Source organism: Nomascus leucogenys, chromosome 11, assembly GCF_006542625.1.
Source record: "Nomascus leucogenys isolate Asia chromosome 11, Asia_NLE_v1, whole genome shotgun sequence".
Taxonomy (NCBI): domain Eukaryota; kingdom Metazoa; phylum Chordata; class Mammalia; order Primates; family Hylobatidae; genus Nomascus; species Nomascus leucogenys.
Genome location: NC_044391.1, coordinates 109,004,261 through 109,017,670, shown reverse-complemented (window position 1 = coordinate 109,017,670; position 13,410 = coordinate 109,004,261). Strand labels below are relative to the sequence as shown.

The window sequence follows — 13,410 nt, the reverse complement described above, 5'->3', positions numbered from 1 at the left end:
TGGGATTCCCTTTACTTTTGATGTCAAAATATCCTTTATTTGATGGGACAATAGTATTTTTATTTACTAGCATTTTTAAATGTTTATTACACGAAATTAAAGATGTCAATCTTTTGTCATTTCTTCTTATTTTATTGATTCATTAGTCAAGTTTAAAAACCACTGGCATAATTTCGCTAGTCCTCTATTGTTGGACATTTCAATTGTTTCCAGACTTTTAAAGTTCAAACACTGTTGCAGTAAGCAAACTTATATATTTATCTTTTCATTAACATGTGGTTATTTTTGTAGGATAAATCCAAGAAAACAGAGAAGATCAAAAGAAGATACATAGCTGAAAACACTTGAAGGTATAGGCTACCTTGAAAGTCACGCAAGAACTGTTCTTCCTGGTTTCCATATCCAAGGTAAATACATTATCTCAATCAAGCAGTTACCAGGGTTAAAAAATTGTCTGCAGATGTGAAAAAATATATATATGTAACCCCTGCCTCCTGACTTTCTCCGGAGATGAGCTTTTAATTGCTGTGCATTGGAGAACAATCAACTTTCCCTCTTCAGTGTCAGGGTGACACAAATTCCTGCAGGCTCAGACTCTTACTACAAATCCACTTATATCTCTTCCATCTTGGCTGCCAAAAGGGTGTTTTCCTCTGCACCTAGCATTTTGGGCAGCCTCAACAGGTCAGGGAAGCAGAGAATAGCTTCCACATGCTCTAAATCAACTCTGAAGGTTCAGTAGAGAGGTCATCATCTTCAGCAAGTAATGTTACCCTTTCCTTTTATTCAGTTTTGGTGATGCTGTTTTCAAAGTATTTGATGAAAATATTTTCAAACTTTCTGTGTTTCCTTAGTCAGAAAACTCTTTGAAGGAGCCTATGGGAAGAAGTAAATGACTCCAAGTTCATTTTCCAGGAAAGCAGACTTTATATCAAACAGCTGAGCACATTTCCCTTCACCACCTAGAGCTGGCTCATAATCTGAGTGAGATTTACACCTCCCTACCCCAAACTGTGCATATACAATCCTAGAATTTTAGAGCTGAGTGGAGCTTTGGGCCAAACTGTGCATTTTACTGTTGAGGGAAATCAGCCTGAAGAGTGGAAATGCCTCCCCCCAGGTCTCACGGTGAACCAGGGCCATGTCTCCATCAGGGTGCAGTCTCCTGGAGGTGCAGCAAATCTACTGGGCTGCCAGGATGTTAGAACTTCTATTTATGTAATTTTTGAAATGATTATAGATTCACAAGAACCTGCAAAAAGAAAATGAAGAGAGGTCTCACTGTACCCTTCACCTACTTTTCCTCTGTGGTAGCATCTTGCATAACTGTAGTCTTGTTAAAACAAGGAAATGGACATCAGTACAAGCCAGAGTTTGTTTGTATTTCCCATATTTATATGCACTTATTTGTGTGTGTGTGGTTCTATGCAACTTTTTCACATGTGTAGAATTACATAACCACCAAGAACTGTTCATATTTTAAATTTAAAAAAGAAAGACAACTGAATGAATGTTTAATAAGTGCAGGGCACTACTGCCTATATTGTTGTTTGTATGTGCATTTGACAATTGCATGCTTTATGACATACCTGAGAAATACTTCCCACCTGAGAATGGGAGTTGAACCATGTGGCAATCTACATTTATTTTTTCTTGAACTCTCAGTGTATTGTCACATTCATCAGTTTACAAGAGCCCCATCAAGTAGATCTGTGGATTATGTTATCCAGTTTCCATTAACCTAACCTTTCAAAATGGACTTCAGTGAGTTAAAATGATTTCTGCCTTAACAAATCCCTGCAAGCAGGTCCGGCGCAGTGGCTCATGCCTGTAATCCCAGCACTTTCGGAGGCTGAGGCAGGCGTATCACGAGGTCAGGAGATCGAGACCATCCTGGCTAACATGGTGAAACCCTGTCTCTACTAAAAATCCAAAAAAAAAAAAAAAAAAATTAGCCGGTCGTGGTGGCGAATGCCTGTAGTCCTAGCTAGTCGGGAGGCTGAGACAGGAGAATGGTGTGAACCCGGGAGGCGGAGCTTGCAGTGAGCTGAGATCCCGCCACTGCACTCCAGCCTGGGAGACAGAGGGACACTCTGTCTCAAAAAAAAGAAAAAAAAACAAAAAAAAACCTCTGCAAGAAGTAGATTGAAGATAATACTTATGTGGCAAACACAACCAGACAACAAGGAAATGGCAGAGTTAACCCTTTCTACTCCTGGTAAAAACTCTCTGCCAGCCACGTGACAAGGAAAAAGCAATTATCATCTAACCTGAGCTGACAGGAAGTCAACAAAGGACAAAATAACCTGTCCGGAAGATATTTTGAAAATGGATTTGTATCCATCGTTGTTCACAATGTAAATGTGTATTTTGTCATGAGATACAGGGAATGATAAGAGGAGGCCGCGATGATGAGTAAGACATCCTAAACATGATGACAAGCCTTTATAAAATTTTCAGCAATATTTAAAGTCATGTGATTCTCAATAAGAGACAAAATACGTACCATTAAGGAAGCACTATTCCTTTTACAATGTAGCAGCAAACTAAAGCACAATGCTTTGCCCACTTATTATCTGTGACACCTCGGGTATAACGTGGTGCTTTGCCCATAGGGCTGTTGGAGAACGAAGGAAGGAAAAGATGTGGACACACTATACTTTTAAAACACTAAAGTTCTGTGCAAATATGATATTATTATTAATTATTTTTTCAGAAGAAAACTCATTGAACAGGAATATTATTATCTAACAGGCAAATATTTGAACAGATTTTTTTTTTGGTAGTCTAGGTGGAGAAATAATTATTTGGGGCACAAAAATATATTCAGGGGTAGCAGGATGGTAGAGTGTCTCCAGACCGGAATTTCAGTGCTAACTTAATACTGCTGTAATACAATTTTTCCAACCATCTGTTTTATCATTTGCAAAGGCAGTTAACACATAAGCCATTTCACAATGACACTGTGAGGACTGAAGGAGACAATTAGATGTAGAGAGTTTGGCATGATGCTTGGCCCACTGAAGTTTTTCAAACCACATTAGTTATCTTTCTCCTCCCTTTCTCCTTTTAAGCAGCTCCTGAAACACACTCCTGCAGAAAGCCTCCGCCCTACCAGGATTACATCCATTTCTTGTCGTCTTAACTATAATGGGATATTTTTGGAGGACTGGGCTAAGTACCCTAATTTTTTTTTTTTTTTTTTTTTTCAGAAAACACACAGCATTTAACAGTTTTCTGCTTGCAGTGAGTGCTTAATATAGGCTTATTTGATGAATGATTGAAATTAATTATCTCTAAAAGAGAACAAATGTGGAACCTCAGGTCAAAGTCCTTTGGTCTCAGGATTTCAGACACTAACTGCCGCTAAAGGATTACTAGAGTGTTCTCCTATCTGAACCCATAGTGGATTGATCATAATAGAAGTATAATAACTTCTTTGATATGTACAGAGCATTACGGTTTCCAAAGCACTTCCACATTTATCATCTTATTTGAGCCTCACAACAAACCTTTGAGTTACTCAGGCAGCTACTCCTACAGAGAAACTTTAGGCCTGGAAAAATAAAGCAGCTGACCCAAGGCTGACCCAAGGCTGCCAGGCCAGGCATCGGACACAATACTGGTACCAGTCACCGTTTTTTGAGCACAAGCATTGTGCCAGGTACACAAAGTACATTATTTTCTTCAGTCCTCAGAAGACCCTTGATTCAGTTCCTACTGCCACTTTAAAAACTATGCTGAGGCCAGGCTTGGTGGCTCACATCTGTAATCCCAGCACTTTGAGAGGCCGAGGCGGGTGGATCACCTGAGGTCAGGAGTTGAAGACCAGCTGGGCCAACATGGCAAAACCCCGTCTCTACTAAAAATACAAAAAAATTAGTTGAGTGTGGTGGCAGGCACCTGTAATCCCAACTACTTGGGAGGCTGAGGCAGGAGAGTTGCTTGAACCCGGGAAGCAGTGTTTGCAGTGAGCTGAGATCACACCACTGCATTCCAGCCTGGGTGACAGAGTGAGATTCTGTCTCAATAAATGAATAAATAAATAAATAAATAAACAAATAAATAAAAGCTATACTGAGACTTAGTGGCATAAAACAACAATTTCATTATGAGCATGGATTCTGTGGGTCAGATATTCAAAAAGATCACAAAAAGGACACCTTCATGATGTCTAGGGCTTTAGCTGGAAGACGCAAAGGTTGGAGGCTCAACAGCTAGGGACTGGAATTGTCTGGAAGCATCTTTCGTCATGTCTGGCAGTTTGTGCTGTCTGTCTGCTTGGACTGAAGCACCTACATGTGGTTTCTCTCTGTTGCCTGGGCTTCTTAATAGTATGGTGGCCTCAGGACGATCATATTGTTTACACAGTCTCAGCCCTCCAAAAGCAAATGTCCCTCACCCCCCAAAAAAGGTGGAAGTTGAGTCACCTTTTGCAACCTATCTCTGAGGTCACATCTCATTCCTTTTGCTGTACTATATTGGTTATACACAAATCACAGGCTCACCCATATTCTAGGCAAAGGACATAGAACTCACGCTTTGATGGGAAGAGAGCTGATGGAGTAGAGGAGATGTTGTGGCCATCTTTGGAAAATACAATCTGTCACACTTTAAATGGAAGGCCGAGGTGGGCACATCACGAGGCCAGGAGATCGAGACCATCCCGGCTAACACAGTGAAACCCTGTCTCTATTAAAAATACAAAAAATTAGGTGGGCGCCTGTAGTCCCAGCTACTCAGGAAGCTGAGGCAGGAGAATTGCTTGAGCCCAGGAGGCGAAGGTTGCAGTGAGCTGAGATCGCGCCACTGCACTGCAGCCTGGGCAACAGAGTGAGACTCCCATCTCAAAAAAAAAATAAAAAAGAGTGGAGAAATCGAGGCTGAGAGAGGTTGAGAGACTTTCTTGAAGTTATGTAACTGATATAGTCGAGTAGCATTTCACTCAGGTATTAGGATTTCAAAGTCAATGAGTAAGGCAAGCATTGTTTATACTCAAAATTGCCTTGGAAACCCTTTCATTTGTTGGTGTAGTGCTTGTGGTTCCACATAAGCAACAGGTTCTTGTGCATCATCCCATGCTCCCTGGGGTACATCTGCTAACTGAATGACATGATTGGCAGAATCCTGTGCACTATTTAAATTGTTACCTGGTTTTTCAGAGTGTTAATATTTAAATTCCCATAGGTGTGACACATTTCAAAAAGTGGATTTAGTATTTGACCACCGTTGGTCTAACTCCCAAGCCCAATCTCTCTTTACACTTCTTGCTGCCTATAAACCACCTCTACAAGGCTGAAAAAGAGATCAGTTTCAGGTCCATCTAGATTGGTCTCACTGACACGTGGAGCGGGCAGGCAGTCACTGGAACCAGGCCTGAGTTTGCAATTCAGATGTGATTTTCAGCCTTTGTCACTGGCTTGGCTTCCACGTGTCTAAACTTTGTTTATGTTGAAGCTACATTTATTAGTGAGCATTTGGACAGCCACCTCCCTCTTCCCCATTGTCTCTTCTCAGGTCTTCATGGAAATGGGTAGTAGGTGAACTGAGACTTACTTGAAAATGAGTAAAATGTCAATAGATAAAGATAAGGGCATTTGAGACACACTAAACAGCATAAGCAAAGGCACGGCAATGTGAAAGTGTAGAATGCATTCAGGGACTGGTGAGCAATGCAGAGCTAGTCATATTTGCTGGGGATAGATCACAGAGGTACTGCAACACCCAGCTAAAGACTTGATCCTAGAGTTAATGATGTAGGAGAAGTAATCTGGTCTGCTATGCATTTTAGCAGTAATACTTTGGAGACAGAATGGAGGAGAATTTGTACAGGAGAGTGAGGCTTGAGGGAAGGAGACTGGTTGGGATCATACTGGTGTAGAGAAGTAAATGCCTGGCCCCGGTTAAGGTCAAGGTGTCTGAGTAGTGAAATGTAGGGTCTTTGCCCATGATCTTTACAACGGGTTTGGTACTAATAAGGAACTAGGTAGGCCTCTAGAGTTAATAGGGCAAATGACCACTAAAATGGCATGACTCAGCTCTAATGCCCAGATAAATCTCCCCTTCTAGGCCTCAGTACTTGAAGTTTCCAATTTAATAACTTGACCACATCTTCCCATGTGGTTTTCTCCTACTCCACCCCCATCACTCCCACCAAAGTACCCACAATCATGAATCTTTTACTCATTATTCCCTTACTTTAATTTTTGCATAGTTTCATCCCATCTATGTGTATTCTTTTAAAAGTATATTTTATTAATGTTGTTCTTAACATTTCTGAAAAGGGCATCATGCACAATTAATTTTGATATTTTCACTTTTTAACTAAAATTATATTATGAAGACTCATCCATAGTGTTGCTTGTTGTTGTAGTTCATTTAATTTTTACTGCTGTTATACTCCTCTGTGTGAATATACCATAACCTATGTGTCACTTCTCCTGTTGATGGGATTTTTGTTAGGTTCATTAACACACATAGTACTGCCATGAACATTCTTATTTATATTTTCTAGTATATGTACACAAATATTTCTTTTAAACATAGTCATAGAAATAAAATTCCAAGGTCATGGAGTCCATAAATGCTCAATTTTACGAGATAATAATTAAGCTGTTTTTTCTTAGTGGTTTTACAGCACTTCCAGTTCCAGCTATGACTAACCCTCTCACCAAAAACAATTATTAAAATTGGTCGAAGTCTTTGAAAGCATGAGGAAAAACCAAATCAGGCAAGAGTGAAGGCGTTACTATCATTGAATAAGGGAGGCACACACGGTGATCTCCATGCAGCTTTTTCCTTGCTTACACATTTGAAACCATGGTGGAAGGGATTGGGGCCCAAGAAGAAGGAAGTGTTCTTACTGGGCTGAGGACCAGAGGCCGACATTTGGGGTTGCCAAGGTAGCTGAGACTTCAAGGGCGAAGTCCTGAAGAGAAGAGAAGCACAGCAAGAGACCCAAAAATTGGCTGGAAACTTTCCTTTGAGTCACTGGCTGACTCCTAATATACATATGCACAGATGAACCCATCAGAGATACAGAAAAACAGCAACTAAGAGACCAAAGAGCTAAGCTGAGATGTCAGCAGCATGAGGTGCTTCAGGTACAGAAGTTGGAGTGGATGGGCCTTGGCAAACAGCTCAGACATTCGGTTTCACCCCAAGAAGCAGCACAATGTAGAAGGGAAGACAACATTTGAGGAGTAAGACTATATATCTGAGTATTTTTTTTATCATGCCTTCCATTTGATTGAAGATTTAGTTGGATATTTTTGTATACTTCTGCAAAAGATGTCTTCTTTCAAAATGATGTGTTCTGGTTGTTCATTGCTAATATAGGAAGGATACAAGTGCAAATACAATTGACTTATATAAATTAATCTTATATCCAGTCACCTTGCTTAACTACTGTTACTTTTAATACTTTACTGGTGGATTATTTTGAGTTTTCTAAGAAAAAATTTCTATCATCTGTAAATAATGGCAATTTTATTTCCTCCTCTCCAATCTTTAAGCCTCTAATTCCCTTTTCTTTTCTTTTCTTTTCTTATTTTACTGACAATATTTAGTTTAATGGTGAATTATTTTTATGAATTTTCTAATATTATCTTCATCTACCACTGAGTAAGCTCAATGAGATATATGATCTTTAACATGCATGATTGGATTTGATTTGCTGAAACCTTCTTTAAAATTTTTATATCTATAGGCTGGGCACGGTGGCTCATGCTTGTAATCCCAGCACTTTGGGAGGCCGAGGCGGGCGGATCACGAGGTCAGGAGATCAAGACCATGGTGAAACCCCGTCTCTACTAAAAAAAAAATATAAAAAAATTAGCCGGGCGTGGTGGCGGGCGCCTGCAGTCCCAGCTACTCGGAGAGGCTGAGGCAGGAGAATGGTGTGAACCTGGGAGGCGGAGCTTGCAGTGAGCCAAGATTGAGCCACTGCACTCCAGCCTGGGTGACAGAGCAAGACTCCGTCTCAACAACAACAACAAAAATTTTTTTTACCTCTATATTAATAAGTGGCATAGCTGCATTAACTTTTTTTATAGCTCTTTGCTGATTTTGGTATAAAGTTTGTGATCTTCATATTATCTGATAATATTCTATTGATACCAGTTTAATTTATTCTATTTTCCTGATTAATAATTTCCTATCATTTTACATTCATCCTTTGCATGTATTTTGCTTTAGAATATGTGTAGTAAATGGTAATATCTGAATTTTATTTTTTATTTGGTGAGTTAGCTTATTTACAGTAATAGTAGTTATTCATATTTAGGACTTTTACTCTGTTCATTTATTATTTCAATCTGTCACACTTTTCAGTGATTTTTATTTCTTTGTTTATTTTTAAAAGTTGTCTTCGTTTTCTCTTATATAAGGACTTTAATAAACTCTAATGATCCTCAGCCTCCCCCCAGCTCTGTCATGTTGAGTTCATCTAGACTTTTAGTTCTTTGTTTTTGTAGATATGCTTTCTCTTTCTCTTTTCTTTGGTCTCAGCTATTTTTTAAGACAATCCCAAACTTCACAAAGATATTTGATCACCTTTATTTCACATATCTCTTGTATTGTTCCTTCAATTTGTTTCTACTTTATATATGTCATTGAAAAATGCTTTACACATGCGTCTTTGGGCATGAAATGAGACTGTACATCTTGGGTGTTTTTTTTTTTTGTATCATGCCTTCACATTTGAATGAAGGTTTAGCTGGATATGAAATTCTGTACTTTCAACTTGATAACACTTCTCTATTATCTTCTTGCATTCTTGCTTGCTGCTGAAAAATCTGATATCATTATTCTTTTTTCTTTGAAGGTGATTTTCTCTCTCTCTTTGCAAGCATTTACAATTTTCCCTTTTGTCTGATATTCTTAAATTTCAGCAAAATTTATACCTGGGAGTATGTTTCTCCTTATCTCTTCTCGTTCTTGCTCTCTGTGGGTCCTTTCAACTTGAGGTCTTTTATGTTTTGTGAATTCTGGAGGAATTATCTCCATTATTCCTTCAAATATTTCCTTCTCTCCATTTATAACTATTTTTTTTTCTTTCTAGGACTGCTTTTGCCTTTTATATCTTGACTTTTACATTTTCTATTTTTAAAATAATTTTCTGCTAAGGAAAATTCCTCAAGCTGATCTCTTAGTTCACTAACTTACTCCTCAGCTAAATCTTTTCTACTAGTTATCACCATTATCTTAACTATTATATTTGTCACACCTAAATTTATACTTGATAATTTTTATGGTTTCTTGTTTTCATTTCATATTGCTAATATTATACCTTATTTTAAAATATGTATATGTAAATTTTTAATCTGTCCATTCTAACACCTCTGGTTTCTATGGAATCTGTAATTCAGTTTGTTGGTTTTTCTTTTTTTTTTTTTCTTTTTCTTCCTTTAAATTATACTTTAAGTTCTGGGATACATGTGCAGAATGTGCAGGTTTGTTACGTAGGTATCTACACATGTACCATGGTGGTTTACTGTACCCATCAACCTGGCATCTACATTAGGTATTTCTCCTAATGCTTTCCCTCCCCTAGCCCCTCACTCCCTGACAGGCCCCAGTGTGTGATGTTCCCCTCCTGTGTCCATGTGTTCTCATTGTTTGACTCCCATTTATGAGTGAGATCATGCAGTGTTTGGTTTTCTGTTCCTGTGTTAGTTTGCTGAGAATGATGGTTTCCATCTTCATCCATGTCCGTGTAAAGGTCATGAACTCATCCTTTTTTATGACTGCATAGTATTCCATGGTGTATATGTGCCACATTTTCTTTATCCAGTCTATCATTGATGGGCATTTGGGTGGGTTCCAAGTCTTTGTTATTGTGAATAGGGTTGCAGTAAACATATGTGTGCATGTGTCTTTATAGTAGAATGATTTATAATCCTTTGGGTATATACCCAGTAATGGGATTGCTGGGTCAAATGGTATTTCTGGTTCCAGATCCTTGAGGAATCACCACACTGTCTTCTACAATGGTTGAACTAATTTACACTCCCGCCAACAGTGTAAAAGCATTTCTATTTCTCCACATCCTCTCCAGCATCTGTTGCTTCCTGACTTTTTAATGATTGCCATTCTAACTGACGTGAGATGGTAACTCATTGTGGTTTTGACTTGCATTTCTGTAATGACCAGTGATGATGAGCTTTTTTTCTCTTATGTTTGTTGGCTACATAAATGTCTTCTTTTGAGAAGTGTCTGTTCATATCCTTTGTCCATTTTTTGATGGAGTTGTTTTTTTCTCGTAAATTTGTTTAAGTTGTAGATCCTGGATATTAGCCCTTTGTCAGATGGATGGATTGCAAAAATTTTCTCCCATTCTGTAGGTTGCCTGTTCACTCTGATGATGGTTTCTTTTGCTGCGCAGAAGCTCTTTAGTTTACTTAGATCCCATTTGTCTATTTTGGCTTTTGTTGCCTTTGCTTTTGGTATTTTAGTCAAAGTCTTTGCTCATGCCTATGTCATGAATGGTATTGCCTAGGTTTTCTTCTAGGGTTTTTATGGTTTTAGGCCTTATGTTTAAGTCTTTAATCCATCTTGAGTTAATTTTTGTAGAACGTGTAAGGAAGGGGTCCAGTTTCAGTTTTCTGCATATGGCTAGCCAGTTTTCCCAACACCATTTATTAAATAGGGAATCTTTCCCCATTGCTTGTTTTTGTCAGGTTTTTCAAAGATCAGATGGTTGTAGATGTGTGGTGTTATTTCTGAGGCCTCTGTTCTGTTCCATTGGCCTATATATCTGTTTTGGTACTAGTACCATGCTGTTTTCATTACCGTAGATTTGTAGTATTGTTTGAAGTCAGGTAGCATGATGCCTCTGTTTTGTTCTTTTGGCTTAGGATTCTCTTGGCTATACAGGCTCTTTTTTGGTTTCATATGAAATTTAAGTAGTTTTTTTTTTTTCTAATTCTGAGAAGAAAGTCAATGGTAGCTTGATGGGGATAGCATTGAATCTATAAATTACTTTGGGCAATATGGCCATTTTCATGATACTGATTCTTCCTATCTATGACCATGGAATGCTTTTCCATTTGCTTGTGTCCTCTCTTATTTCCTTGAACAGTAGTTTGTAGCTCTCCTTGAAGAGTCCTTCACAACCCTTGTAAGCTATATTCTTAGGTATTTTATTCTCTTTGTAGCAATTGTGAATGGGAGTTCACTCATGATTTGGCTCACTGTTTGTCTATTATTGGTGTATAGGAATGCTTGTGATTTTTGCACATTGATTTTGTATCCTGAGACTTTGCTGAAGTTGCTTATCAGCTTCAGGAAATTTTGGGCTGAGACGATGGGGTTTTCAAATAGACATTCATGTCATCTGGAAACAGAGAGCATTTGACTTCCTCTCTTCCTATTTGAATACCCTTTATTTCTTTCTCTTGCCTGATTGCCCTGTCCAGAACTTCCAATACTATGCTGAATAGGAGTGGTGAGAGAGGGCATCCTTGTCTTGTGCCGGTTTTCAAAGGGAATTCTTCCAGCTTTTGCCATTCAGTATAATATTGGCTGTGGGTGTGTCATAAATAGCTCTTATTGTTTTGAGATAAATTTTGACTCAGTGGTCTCCTCATTCACTGAGTCATTTCTCAATTGAATCTTTTCTACCAGTTATCGTCATTATCTTAACTATTATATTTGTCACACCTAAATTTATACTTGATTCTTTTTTTTTTTTTTTTGAAATGGAGTCTCACTCTGAGACCCAGGCTGGAGTGCAGTGGCGCAATCTCGGCTCACTGCAACCTCTGCCTCCCAGGTTCAAGCAATTCCCTTCCCTCAGCCTCCCAAGTAGCTGGGATTACAGGTGCACACCAACATGCCCAGCTAATTTTTGTATTTTTAGTAGACACAGGGTTTCACCATGTGGGTCAGGCTGGTCTCGAACTGCTACCTCAGGTGATCCACCAGCCTCAGCCTCCCAAAGTGCTGGGATTACAGGCGTGAGCCACCACGCCCGGCCTATACTTGATTCTTTTTATGCTTTCTTGTTTTCATTTCATATTGCTAATATTATACCTTATTTAAAAAATATGCATACATAAATTTTTAATCTGTCCATTCTAATACCTCTGGTTTCTATGGAACCTATAATCAAGTTGTTGGTTTTCCTTTTTCTTTCTTTTAAAAAAAAAATTAGTGCTTCTCTTTAGATCCAGCTTCCATTTCTTTAGGGTATAGATTATTCTGTCCAGCAATGCCAATGACTGAAGGGTTGAAGGGCAAACTTCCATCTGCACCAACCTGCCTTGATGAGTTCAAGATGGGGATAGAGCGAAGCATGCACCTAGAGTGGCGGGTTTCAGGCATCAGAAAACCAGAGTATATCACTCCTCACCCACCACACAGCTCCTCAGATGTATTCTTTACTTTAGAAAGAACTAGTATCCGGGAAAGGCAATGGTAATCCACCAACCCTGGCGGTTTAGAGGGAGAGAGTTGGGCAGTGACCACCTGTGGCCCATCCATCAATGTCTATTTTTTTTCTCACTCCCACTCAGGCACAGGGCTTCCACACTATCCTAGTTTTATATCCCAGGAGCACTTGTTCAAGAGTTCTAAGCTCTTGCTCTGTCTGTCCCAAAACAATGAGAGTGAGAGGGAGGAGAGATGAAGTCTGAGAAGCAACAGCTTTTATTTCATCCTTCTACAGCAGCCTGGATACCTTTTGCTTTAGGCTAAGACCTTTCCAGACACACATACTTGACAGTTAAAAAGAGCCTCTGTCTCCCCAGGGGTTCCTCATAGCTCTCTCTGCCTCTCAATGTTTTTCTCTATAGTTCCCCAGAGCTACTAGGTCAGCTATTTCAGCATCTTCTTTGGAATTCCACTTGACTTTTCCTTCTTACAGGCTACATGCTGTCTTTCCCCATCTGCCTTCTTTTAAAACATAGGTATCCCTGGGATGGCAGCACGCTGAGTGCCGATGTGAGCAGGTGCACTGGGTCAGCTCTCCTTATGAACTGGAAGCGGGGTGAGTGCCTAGGGTAAATGGAAGGAGAACTGACCAGAAGTCAGGATGAGCCTTGTGTCTCATTCAGTCCCAGACTTGCTGGGTGGCCTTAGACAAGTCGCTTCCCTTCCCTAAGCCTCAATATTCTCTTCTGAAAAGTCAAGTGAATAATAACACCCACCTCATTGGGCTGATGCAAGATGCAGATGAGAAACTGGATGTGAAAGGACTTTGAAACTATAACATGAGGTGATTTTATTGATCATCTGGAGGCAGGGAAAGAAGCCTTGGGGTAGGTGAAAATTCACTTTGCCAACCTCAAAATTGTACTAAGTGTTGGCCCTGTTAAAAAAGCCTGATGCAACTGAACATTCCCTTAATATAGAGAATGACGAATCTGTATTTGTTGCCAGAGTTGTCACATTCTTCCAAGAGTGCAGACT

General features: G+C 39.3%; 1 long non-coding RNA gene across 1 annotated transcript in view; it reads left to right on the top strand.

Annotated features, from left to right (window-relative positions):
• The first annotated feature begins 319 nt into the window (after window positions 1–319).
• The window catches only part of LOC115837363, a 40,432-nt gene continuing 27,341 nt past the window's right edge, over window positions 320–13,410 (top strand). The window contains exon 1 of the long non-coding RNA XR_004032414.1: window positions 320–407. This is a non-coding gene — a long non-coding RNA (uncharacterized LOC115837363). The remainder of the gene's footprint in view (window positions 408–13,410) is intronic.